An 11657-nucleotide genomic window follows, 5' to 3' on the forward strand; every position below is an offset into this window, starting at 1 on the left:
TGCCAAGAATTATCGACAAAGGTTTTCTGCACGATGTCTGTGCTTATACAAAAGCAAGGCTATCTTTACAAGGTTGTCTTGATAAACACCAAGAACACGAGGAACGACCCTTAACAGCGATAACATGAACCTATGAATATTCCTATGATAACATGAGCCTATGAATATTCAGTTCTACAGCAGAACACAGTTTTATAACATTACTGCGTGTTCTGCCTAAAGTACTGCCTAAAAATAAATATAGATCTTTGCTGTGACAGTGAAAACGTAATCTATATGTTAGAATGTTCTCTTTGCAACCCGCAATATATTGGTCAAACGGCGCTATCGCTTAGACTGCGTTTCAATAACCACAGGGCACATGTAACCTCCCTTCCGCATCTTCCGCTATCCAAACACGTGAACGTTACAGGCCATTCCTTTGATCATATCAAAGTTTGATCAAAGTTTGATCATATCATACCGGCAATCTATAACGCCAAAGAAGGCATAGGGGAATGGTTAGACTATTTTTTACCGTTAGTGACGTTACCATTTTTAAATAATTAGGTGAGAAAGAAATAAAGAAAAACACGCGCCCAAAGGGGACCGAACCCACGCCTTTCGATAAAGGCGTGGGTTCGGTCCCCACTACCATCGATACAAAAACCTTCAGTCTGGTTTTCGTACCCACCATGATAAAGAATTCATTCCTAGTTTACAAATTTACCACCTTAGTATCTGGTTTAAACGAAAGTCCGGGGAAATTAAGCTGCCTGAACACGCAGTAATGTCATAAGCGGGTAACTGGCGGGAAACCCTCTTATGCTACCTTGGCATCAAGGCTGCCAGAACCGAGGCCCTCGCTAAGCTTTCGCACGATATAATGGTTTGGAAATGAGGGGCTTGTTAGGAAATACAGAAAGAAATGCCGGCAATCTACAACGCCAAAGAAGGCATAGGGGAATGGTTAGACTATTTTTTACCGTTAGTGACGTTACCATTTTTAAATAATTAGGTGAGAAAGAAATAAAGAAAAACACGCGCCCAAAGGGGACCGAACCCACGCCTTTCGATAAAGGCGTGGGTTCGGTCCCCACTACCATCGATCCAAAAACGAACGAAGCTACCATCCACAAACGGACGGGCTCACCCAACGTTTCCACCGCACGCTTTCTGACATGGTATCAATGTACATACACCCTGACCAGTGAAATTGGGACACTATATTACCTTCAGTCACGTTTGCCTATAACGTGGCAGTTCAAAGCAATATAGCATACGTGCCTTTCTACCTTGTCTACAGCTGTCATCCATCGCACGTCCTTGATACCTGTTTCTTTATCGCTGCTGTGTCCGCTTCTGCATCGTTCCCGGAACAATTCGTGTCTCGGATCGACCACTGTCGCCAACTGGCTCGCATGCGCACAGAAGCATGCCAACAAGACTGCAAAAGAAGGCCACTACGAAGCTGTTCGCCGGTCCGTTTCTTTCCAACCTGGTGACGAAGTGTTTGTCTGGACGCCGGTTCACTCTCCAGGCCTGTGCGCAAAATTCCTACAGCACTTCCTTGGTCCTCACAAGGCTTTTGAGGCTACCTCTCCTGTCAACTATCGCGTCACCCCCGTTTGTAGAAGTCCGGACCACCGCCATCGCGGAGCGGAGATTGTCCACTTTTCCCGACTCAAGGCTTTCAACCGGCGTCATCCGCAGTAAACCCCGACCAGGCGGCCGCTCCCGCCCCGGGATGAAAATTAATGAGAGACCAATGATAATCATGACAATTTTCGGTCGTAGAAACCAGAATCCGTTTTGCTCGGTAACATGAGCAATGCGGCGGCAAGAGAACTGCTGGGTCACATCAACGAGGCCTGGGAGAAGTCGCGGCTACCACCCGAATGGAAAACGGCAATACATGTCCGTTCTGCCGGGGAGACGGCACTCTCGCGCACATTATAGGGGAGTGCAAAAAACTCAAGACACCCCCCTACACCCTTCCTCCTTCCCCCAATTCTAACCCGCTCGAGAGATGGGAGACCTTACTGTCCAGCACTGACCTCGCCATTCAGCAACAGCTGGTGGCTCGAGGAGAAGAATTACTGGACACATATGGGTCCCGCGAATAGGGAACCACCCCATCTGGTGCCTGCGCACACCATTCTTTATTTGAAGCTCAGTTAAAGTTGTTCACTCACTCACTTTTCCCATCTGAAAAAAGTAGTTTTTATCAGAGGTCGGCCTGGTTTTTCCACAAAAGTGTTGAATAGAAGACCATTTATTTTAAGCCACAGTTTTTTACCCCCTGGAAGCATCCTGTGTGATTGTAATGTGAAGATTGTAGAGGATCATCAGTCAAACCGATATCCAGCGTTAGATTTCCGAAAAAAATTACTCCCACCTCCCCTCGCGGGAACCCTTGTGTGATTCGACGCTTAGGGGGGGTTCGAGCGCAAGCGGAGAGCAACCGTCGACCGAAAGGCCGCCGGAGAGCGGCACACCGGTTATATGCGCAGCGCGCCCGAAGGAGAGGAGACCGCGGAGAGAGAGAGAGTACTGCACATGCGCAGCACCGCGCGTAGCGCCGCCCAACGGCGGAGTGAGAACGTGCTGGGCCGCACACCCGCAGATGTTGAGAGAGAGTGTTCGCTGTCACCTGGGCACGCGCCGGCACCAGTGCGTCTGCCGCGGCTATGACGCAACACAATCCACTTGAATCCAATCCAAGCGAAGCCAAGCCAAGCCAATCCAATCGAATCCAATCCAATGCCCCTCGCGAGAGAGTGTTCGCTCTCGGATAGGAGAGGGGGTGAGCGGAGGAGAGTGCGGACGCCGCCGCCGACGACGACGGACGCACGCAGGAAGGAACGGGCCGTCGACAAGAGATGCTTCAGCGTCGCATCTAATATAGCTGCCCGCAGAACTGAGTCCCCCGAACGCGCGCTTCTGGAGATCGGCGGATGCAAAGCGCTGCAAAGCTGTGCACGTCAAATGTACGCCGCGCTTTATCAGAGCGGAGGCGCGGGCTGGCGCAGCAAGCGCGCGTTCGGGGGATTGAGCTCTGAAGGCAGCTAGATTTTCGTAAATATAACGCTGGATACCGGTTTGACTGATGATCCTCTACAATCTACACATTACCATTACACGCCTAGCTGCAATAATAAAAAATTAATTAACAAGTAATAATTAATTGTTTCCGTACATAGAAATCAGAAACCGTTTCATTGCGTCCGCCAAGACCGCCGATCACTTCGCGCGATAAAAACAATTTTACCTCTGAAAGCCTGTATTACTTAACTTCTTCCCTTAAACACCTTGTATTATGTGTGTGTGTGTGTGTGTGTGCGTGTGTGTCCATGCATATATCTACACAGAGATCTGTTAGCGCGTCGCGCACATTCAAAACGCAATTACTACTCGAAATACTTTGCTATGCGCCTCGATCAATGGCGCAACCAAATTCACAATCCTGCGAAAAAATTACCATAACCAGTAAAGTACTGGGGGAAAACTCACCGAACAACATATTCATTAAGCCCAAACCTGTCGCAAATCTGTGCTCGGAGGATATTTAACTAATTACTTCCCTACAGAGCGCTGACCTACACTGAACTTCTTCGCATTTGTCATTCGATGGTTGCGTGTGGCGAGCACAGCTTTGCGAGGTTCTTCCTCTCTTGTCACTGTTTCTTCAAAGCCACGTTGCCATGCGCACAATGCTGTCTCATTCGCGTACTTACGCAATAATGCAGCAGCTGAGCGATCACTTCTTTGTACACAGGGAATGGAATGAACTTTTGTCAGTACTTGTCGAGCACGCCTTGAAGAGAAGAACTCGTGAAGAGCGGTACTCGGCCTTCATGCGTTATCTAGCCAGAATTGCAGTTCGGAACAAAGCATTATTTTGTCATTGCCGAAGCGATCCAGCGTCGCAGTTAAGTTTAGTACATCGCGCTGCTAACAGCGGCCAAAACACGACCGCGCTACACAGCAAAAAACTCGCACCTCCCCTCGCGGCAACCCCTGTGTAGATGCGACGCATATGCGGAGCGGCGAAGGGACCGCGTTTTATAGCGCGCATAACGTTTAGGGGACTGCGTAAGCCGGTCCCAGTCGATGACGACGTTGGCGTACTTGTAAAGCGGTGTGGACTCTAGGTGCTTGAGCCGCCGGAGAACGGCACACCGGTTATATGCGCAGCGCGCCCGAAGGAGAGGAAACCGCGGAAGAGAGAGTACTGCACATGCGCCGGCCCCAGCGCGTCTGCCGCGGCTATGACGCAACGTGCCGCGGCTATGACGCAACCCAATCCAACAAAATCCACTTTAATCCAAATCCAATCCAATCCAAACCAAGCCAATCCAATCGAATCCAAGCCAATGCAATCGAATCCAATCCAATGCCCCTCGCGAGAGAGGGTTCGCTATCGGAGAGGAGAGGGGATGAGCGGCGGAGAGCGCAGCTGGCGCGGCGAGGAGAATGGGGGAGGGGTGGACAACGCCGACGGCAATGACAACGACGACGCCGGATGGACAAGGCGAGTGAATCAGATGCTCTGCATCTAAAACCGCTGCCCGGAGCCGCGCTTCCCCCTTGGTTTGGGACCCCATGCCGCCACGCTTCCTACAAGTGCACAATCGGCGCCGCCGCTATGCTCGAGTCGGGTACAACTTAACGACAACGGAAGTTGCCGCTGTGACTCATCACTGCAGCCGGATGGTACTCCGCGCGGCGCAAGTAGTGCGTTACAGGAGATATTGCGAATATGGCACGAGCTGTTTCCGCGATTTTTTGGACTTAACATGGTTATAAAGTATTGCAGCGCCGACAAACAAACTACGTGATAGGGAGAGCAGACGATATCACGCATTCATAGCAATCTCCTTTCAAAACGCGTGCTCCCGGTGACATCCGGGTCTGTCTCTCAGGCGGAGTGATACCGTACATGAGCTATTGCCGTTCTTAACTTGCTCCCGAGTACAGCTCATAACACGATCTGGTCGAGCCGGTTGCCGAGGGAACGGCGGAGTGTCGCCATCTAAACTATTTCTTACACCATGCTTATAAGTCACCGTCGCTGGTTTAAAATACTTTTCAATGACGAGGATGGAAAGCTCTCGCGGCTTTCCTACTTCCACGCTTTATGTCCCAGTGACCACTCATTTGCGCAGACATGCATTCGATCATGCCCATGGAGGCCATTCTCCAGGACAAGCAATTATCAAAATGCCCCGTTACTGCTCAGCACCACTGAATGGAATTTGTTACCGCCCTATGTATTCATGTTGATCGAGAGACCGTCGTTTCGGGATGCCCTACTCCATTTAGAACATTGATCTCCAGTTTCAATAAAAAAAATTCACTACTGCGTAGCTTCCCTGAAAAACGATAATTTGTGATGTGCAGTGGACTATCACGCCTGTTTTAACGCTGTATCAACGTTTCCGGCACCTGCTAGTTGTCTCCATGCACAGCGGTAGCGAATTCGCCCGTCCCGCCCATAAAGGCCAGTGGAGGCGCGGTCTCCCGTTGCACGCACGTTCTCCTCTTTCCGCATTCATCTTGCAGTGAGAAATGGACAAGTTGACTGCTGCCTCGTGCGCACATACTATGCGGGCTGGAGCCACTGGCCACTGCAACAGCGTTATGCAATACGACGCCATGGTGTTCTGTGACCAACACCGTAATAATATACAGTGGACTCCCGTTAAGACGAACACTAGGGTTATGACGAACAATATTTTTGCGCTCTTGACACGTTCACAATGCAATGAACCTTCGCTTAAGCCGAATTTCTGATAGCACGAATACATTTTGAAGCTCCCTTTGAGTTCGTCTTAACAAGAGTCTACTGTATACTCATTTGGTAAACTTGATTTTCTTATCGTTCATAAGGCTTGTTAATAGTTTGAAATACTGTATTGGTCTTTTTGTGTAAAACAATGCCCTCGTAAGTAGTGTCAAATCTCGATATAACGAATGGCGCGGGACGGCCCAAAATCGTTCGTTTTTTTTATTGTTTTAATGAAAAACTTGGGGTTATAAGCCAGTACATACCTAGCAGTGAAAATGACGTTCCTTGGCAGTATACCCGTATGCCGACAAGCAGATTCTCAAAGCAAAGCGTTGCCCTCACTTTAAAGGGACCCTGCAACACTTTCGACAAGCGCTTTCACTCTTTCCTTCGCGTCTGGAACCACTGCGAAAGCTATAGTTATCGCCAGCGCGGAGCGGTACGGTGTGATTTGCTCGTCGCCCCAGATACGCCTTGCATTTCTGCTTTGTTTTGGGGGCTTTATTTTTAAAGTTGCTGTCGAAAAGCGTTCATTGCTGCAACTCAAGGAAAACCGGCCAAAAGCCGCTACATGGCCTGAATGACGTAATTCGAGCCGTCGAAGAACGTCAAGACCGGGAAGGAGGGCAAGATCTTTTGAGCAATTTTCCCAGTTATCTGATGGGCATAGAGCAGTAATTTGTGGCTGGGGTACTTTGCGACTCCCTAATCTACGCACTGGGTGTGTTGGGAGACTACGTTCTGCAAGCATTTAAGATTTTTAAAAAAGTGGAAAAAAGTATTACAGGGTTCCTTTAAAGCTGCTTTATTGGATGAAATCAGTTATTTTCTTCTGCAGAGAGCGGATTCCACTCTGCGCAATACATGATCGCAACGAGCGATGAAAGTGTGGACTTTGTTCCTGTGAACTAAAACACCAATCATCGACGCTATCTCATTTTCTTCTGTTCTGTGACCTACAGCCGTATTCATACACGTCAGGACGATGACTGCTTTCGCTTCTTGGCTGTGTCGCTCATAGAGTTTTGTCGCTAGCTGCACTCATCGTTGGATCTCGCACAAACTTTCCAGCGAAATCACTCACAACAAAGGAACACCTGCTCTCCCACGTGATGAGCGTGAAAAAGAACCGAAACACCGACCGGCCACCGATTGGCACCCAAAGCAACGAGAGACAAAAGGGGCAACAAAGGCGGCTAGGCTGGCTAGTCTACTGCAATAGCACTACAGCTTTGGGGTGGCGCTAGCAATGGGCGCTCAACATGATGGTGGTGATAGCCATTCCTCTCCGGGGAACACACAGAAACGGCGGTTTCTGTTTCCCGCGACAGTTGCGGCGCTGTTACTTTCCCTGAATTCGGAATACTGATGTTCCGCGACTGTAAAGGAGAAAATAAATTACATGCGTTATTCTGAAATACGCGCTATACTTAAACTCGTAGTTCTGATATATTTTGACATTGAAAATATAGGCAATCTGGTGGGAATTTTGAAAATGTTCATAAATGTGAGATATTTGTTGATGTGGGGTTGGTTGTAATGCGATTTGACTTAATGCTTCCATCGCTCGCTCTGTGTAATAAGTAAAGAAATACATAAATTGTCACCACGCGGTCCAGGTAAGAATTTTTGTAGTTTGCCTAACAAGTTCAGTATCCTTAACTACACAGCCGGGTGGGTTTCAAACCAAGTAACTAATATCCTCCACGCCTTCAGTGGTGAGAATCGGACCCGTTTGAATACCGGCCCACTCCTCCCTCCTGCGCAATAAACTGGCTCACGGAACATTTCTCAAACCGGCTTGACCTCGGCGACCATGTTGAGCCAGTCAGCCAAATGACAGGATGGTAGCGGCTTGTCAAGCGGTCGTTTAGACTACTTTTTTCTTGCCACCCTCAGTTTTTTGTGACCCCTGTACCAAAAAAAAACTGGAATAAAGTATGATTGATTGAGTGATACTACCCGAGGTTCGAAGTAGGCCATCTCTTTTCTCAAGCCACACACCCAGCCTAAAACCAATCGCCATCTGTTGCATCCCGGATGCCTGTCCCAGACCGCGCCTTACTACACCTCAACTTTGCAGACGTGTACTCAGGATCATATAAGTGGTGCCGAATTCCCTCCTCTCTTGGTGCGGGCGTGCCCTCAGAAATTCTCCACACCACCCAGGCACATCGCTGTTACTAACACGAAGCAGAGGCCGTTTTCCTCAGGAACCAAGCAGCAGGACAAGTCTTCAATCTGACGAGACCCACACACTCCTTCCTGCCGTCTGACCAAAAGCACTCGACACCATTCTCTTCGGAATCGACGCCTTTTAGTCAGCAACGGACAATGAAGTTGACCTGGCCTGCGGATGTTTTCAGTTTGTTCAGATCTTGTATTTGCCATCCCTATCTTCAGTTAGGTAACAGTTTTCTTGCGACAGTCGGAACAAAACCAAGATATTTGGAGAGTCTTCTTATGTTCGAAAAGAGGTCGGCTTATAACACTCAATGTCTATGTGCACGAGCACAGGTGCCGCGCATGGAACGTCTGTACCATGCGGGTGCACATCGTCAGAGGACAATCAGGGGATTTCGTCGAACCCTTAGTTTTCGAGGTATTGTGACTTCAATTCACGCAGTTATGCATTTCAATATTCTGCGCAACTCTAGTCTCTGAGTCTAGTGCTCTAGATACCACTCAAAGCGCCCCAGGTGGCCACCTCACAAACTGCGCCGATGAAGTCACACTGGTTTGCAATTAGCGTTGAATGTGTGCCAGATTTTAAAACATAAGATTTTTAGCAATCATATCAATAGAACCAAATTTTTTGTTCTCCATTCACACTTTATATTTGGTAAACGCCGATTTATTCCCGCAACTTTTTCCCTGCGGAAGAGTTAGTATATCATCCCAGCAATGTCATCGAATCAGTGGTTGGTCCTAAGGGGCACGTCCAAACGCAGCACAAGAGGGTGCACTCTACCACGTGCAAAGGGGCACTTCTAGTTCTGTGGAAAAATCTGAGCAGTTGGCCTGCACACCCCACGCTTTAAATCACCTCACCACCTGTAAATCACCCTAATGAATGCGGCGCTCATGCTGGCAGTATTCTGACATAAAAAATGCAGACCTCTTCAAAAGGCACAGCGTAATGTCTCGCGAACAGTTTGTTTTTTTATGAACGCGGACTGCTCACTGTGGTGACCACCATGCATTGCGGCCCACGAACAGACAGCGCCTTGCGGCGCACGTCAATGATCCTTGGGCGCTCAAAATTATTCCAGAGCCATCCACTGGCCGCGCCTGATTGCCTGCGGAGCGTGGGCGAGTTAAACCTCGTAATCAAACAATTGACACCGCGCCTTGCAATGAAGTTTCACTTTCTGCATAACCGACGGGGCCAAAATAAAACTTTTTGCTGAGCAAACATCAACTGCCATTTCTAACACATGTTTGTATCGCACTCGGGGTCATATTGATTACACCAAAACAGGTGGGAGAAGCGGAAAAACTGCTGATATACATACATGATAATGTATTACCTGTTCTCGGAAGTGCAACGCGGCAGGCGTCTTCTTTTTTCTTCAAGTATGAACCAACTCGTTCTGCAACAAGCTCCGCTAAACTGTAGCTGACAGTAACAATTGCGCTGTAAAGCCGCATATGACTCCAGGAGAGGCAAAAAAAAATCAGTGTGGATCAAGAAGACGGCTTCTTACTTGCCTTGACGTTTCATCTGTGTCTTCCAAGGCTGCCCGTTATTAGATTTAAAGTGTTGCTAAATTTGCTTATAAAGCATGTAGTCCGAAGGAATTTAGGCCAAGTATTTTCCTGAACGCTCAAATTGACTAAATAATATTTGTTTCGTAATAAAGCCTGCGTACAATATGTCGATTTAAACGCACATGTTGCCTTTGTATTCCCTTTAGGATAATCGCTAAACTAAATCACTAAATTTTTAGGAGACACCCTGGGATCGCAGATATATCTACGCAAGAAAAGCAAACCACTGCAAGTTTGTGTATAATTTACAGAAAGCGACAACGTCACAATAAGTTTACTGTTGTCCGCCCATTGAGTTGTCTGCGCAATGTTTGAAATACTGTCTCGTTGAAGCAATTAGAGGGCCTCCACTGAGTCATATCACGCTCAGAATCACTGCTTTTCCTGTGAATTACTTCATTTATTGACCAATCAGGGCCCGAAGGACTTTCCTCGAGGGAGTTGTCGGGGCATAATGGAGGTCCCCACGCCCTGTAAGGTCGCCTTAAAATCCTCACCGCTGAGGGCCAATGCACTTAGGGACGCCTTGTACTTCAAGTCAAGTAGCGTCGAAGGCACGTTGGTATACCGTACCTGGCAGCCTCAAATACACGCAGCAACACGGTGGCACTTGAAACAGCCGAGATTCGGGAAGAACGGAGTAGTGGCTAAGCATGATGCAGTGGCGCTTCACCAGTGGCAGTAAAATGCAAAAAAAGTAGGCCTTTGAACTGCATCACACTTGCATCAACATCCCTACAAGCCTGTCCCTTGCTGGTGCTAGTTCCGGAACTTTTTGCCTACTGTTTCAATTTCCGCGGCCGTTGGTTATTTTTAACTCCTCCGAAATAAAGCCTCGATCGGACGCGGCAGAGTTCTAGTGACCCTTATCGATATATCGTTGTCCTCAGCTCTGCTGGTTTCAGGTTGAGAAAACGAGCGTTGTGTGCCTGGGGTTTTTTAGGTGCGTGAGGAGAGGATTCGGATATTTTTGATGTTTCCCATGTCTGGAGCTGCACTCTCCAGTTTTTTTTTTGCTAGGAAAAAAAGAACAAAAGAAATAGCTCAGCTATTGTCTTACCTGCCATCAAGCCCTCACGTAGCACCGTTCGAACGTTGCATTTTAACCGCGCTTGATTCCGTCTGATAACCTACAAACAACGTCTAATGGGTAGAGTCTGTCGCACTTACTTTTCCCTTGAGGCGGCCGGTGGAGAGGGGTTCGCAGAGCCGTGGTTTAGCAGACGACGCACGTAAGGTCTGCAGGCGTCAGGACAAGGACGATCACCATTTGTGGACAGTAGCAGTGCGAATAAATGACCATGTCAACACAAACACGCCACGCGCAAAGCACGTAGGCACGCTGATGAAGAGTTTGCGTGCGGCTCCTTCGGATCTCAATTGCGCACTCGCAGAGAAAAGCAACCGCGCTCGCCTGAGGGATGACAGCGGGTGCTTGAGACGGCGCTGACGGCGGACTTGGGCGGCAGACGACGACGACGACGCGAGCGGTCGTCTACATTTGAATGAGCGGAGAAAGAGCACTTCCGCAGAGTAGTTTAAATTGCAAAACACAGGCGCCTCTCGGTGGCCGCCGTGAGCCCAGAGAAGCGAAGCGATGGTTGACAGTCCCTTCCCGCAGATCCCCTTGAATAATGACAAGCGCAAAGCAGCGCTTCGAGAGCGTTGTCATCAGCCGCGGCGCAGGGCCCGCGCACGGCTCGAACAGGTGCCGCGCCGGTGCTCGCTATTCCCGAAGCGAACGCCGCGAGCTTCCCGAAAGCGGAGCTGCTTCAACTAGCGAGCACACTTGCGGCGCTGGGAGGGCGTGCGGTCCGCTCGACGTCACGTTCCGACGCGGACTGGAGCGGAGACCCGAACCGCCCAGACGGTTCTCCCCTCTCTTCCCCTCCGTCTCGTTTTTTTTATTCCCCTTCCTCGTGGCGGAGGCGTCGCCCACCTCTCCCCACCGGGAGCTCCCCTTCGCCAAGCGTACTGCCTCCATTCCGCCCAACCACCGCTGGCACCGCCGTCGTTGAGGGCTGGGAGAGCGGCGGCAAAACAGTTCTCCGCGCGCCGAACACACGCAAAGATGCGGAAAAGGCGACAAGGGAAGCTTTTCGTGGCGCCGCGTTGC

The 11657-nt window shown here is 49.3% G+C and overlaps 1 protein-coding gene across 2 annotated transcripts in view; it reads right to left on the minus strand.

The window, feature by feature from the left end:
- The window catches only part of LOC144161005 (uncharacterized), a 265603-nt gene extending 254240 nt beyond the window's left edge, over window positions 1-11363 (minus strand). For both annotated transcript variants that reach the window (XM_077692076.1, XM_077692075.1), the window contains exon 1: window positions 10712-11363. The gene's annotated coding sequence lies outside the window, so the exon portion shown is untranslated. The remainder of the gene's footprint in view (window positions 1-10711) is intronic.
- Window positions 11364-11657: the final 294 nt, after the last annotated feature.

The sequence above is a fragment of the Haemaphysalis longicornis genome, unplaced genomic scaffold (assembly GCF_048455015.1).
Source record: "Haemaphysalis longicornis isolate Haplotype H1 unplaced genomic scaffold, Haemaphysalis longicornis Haplotype H1 scaffold_11, whole genome shotgun sequence".
Classification (NCBI taxonomy): Eukaryota; Metazoa; Arthropoda; class Arachnida; order Ixodida; family Ixodidae; genus Haemaphysalis; species Haemaphysalis longicornis.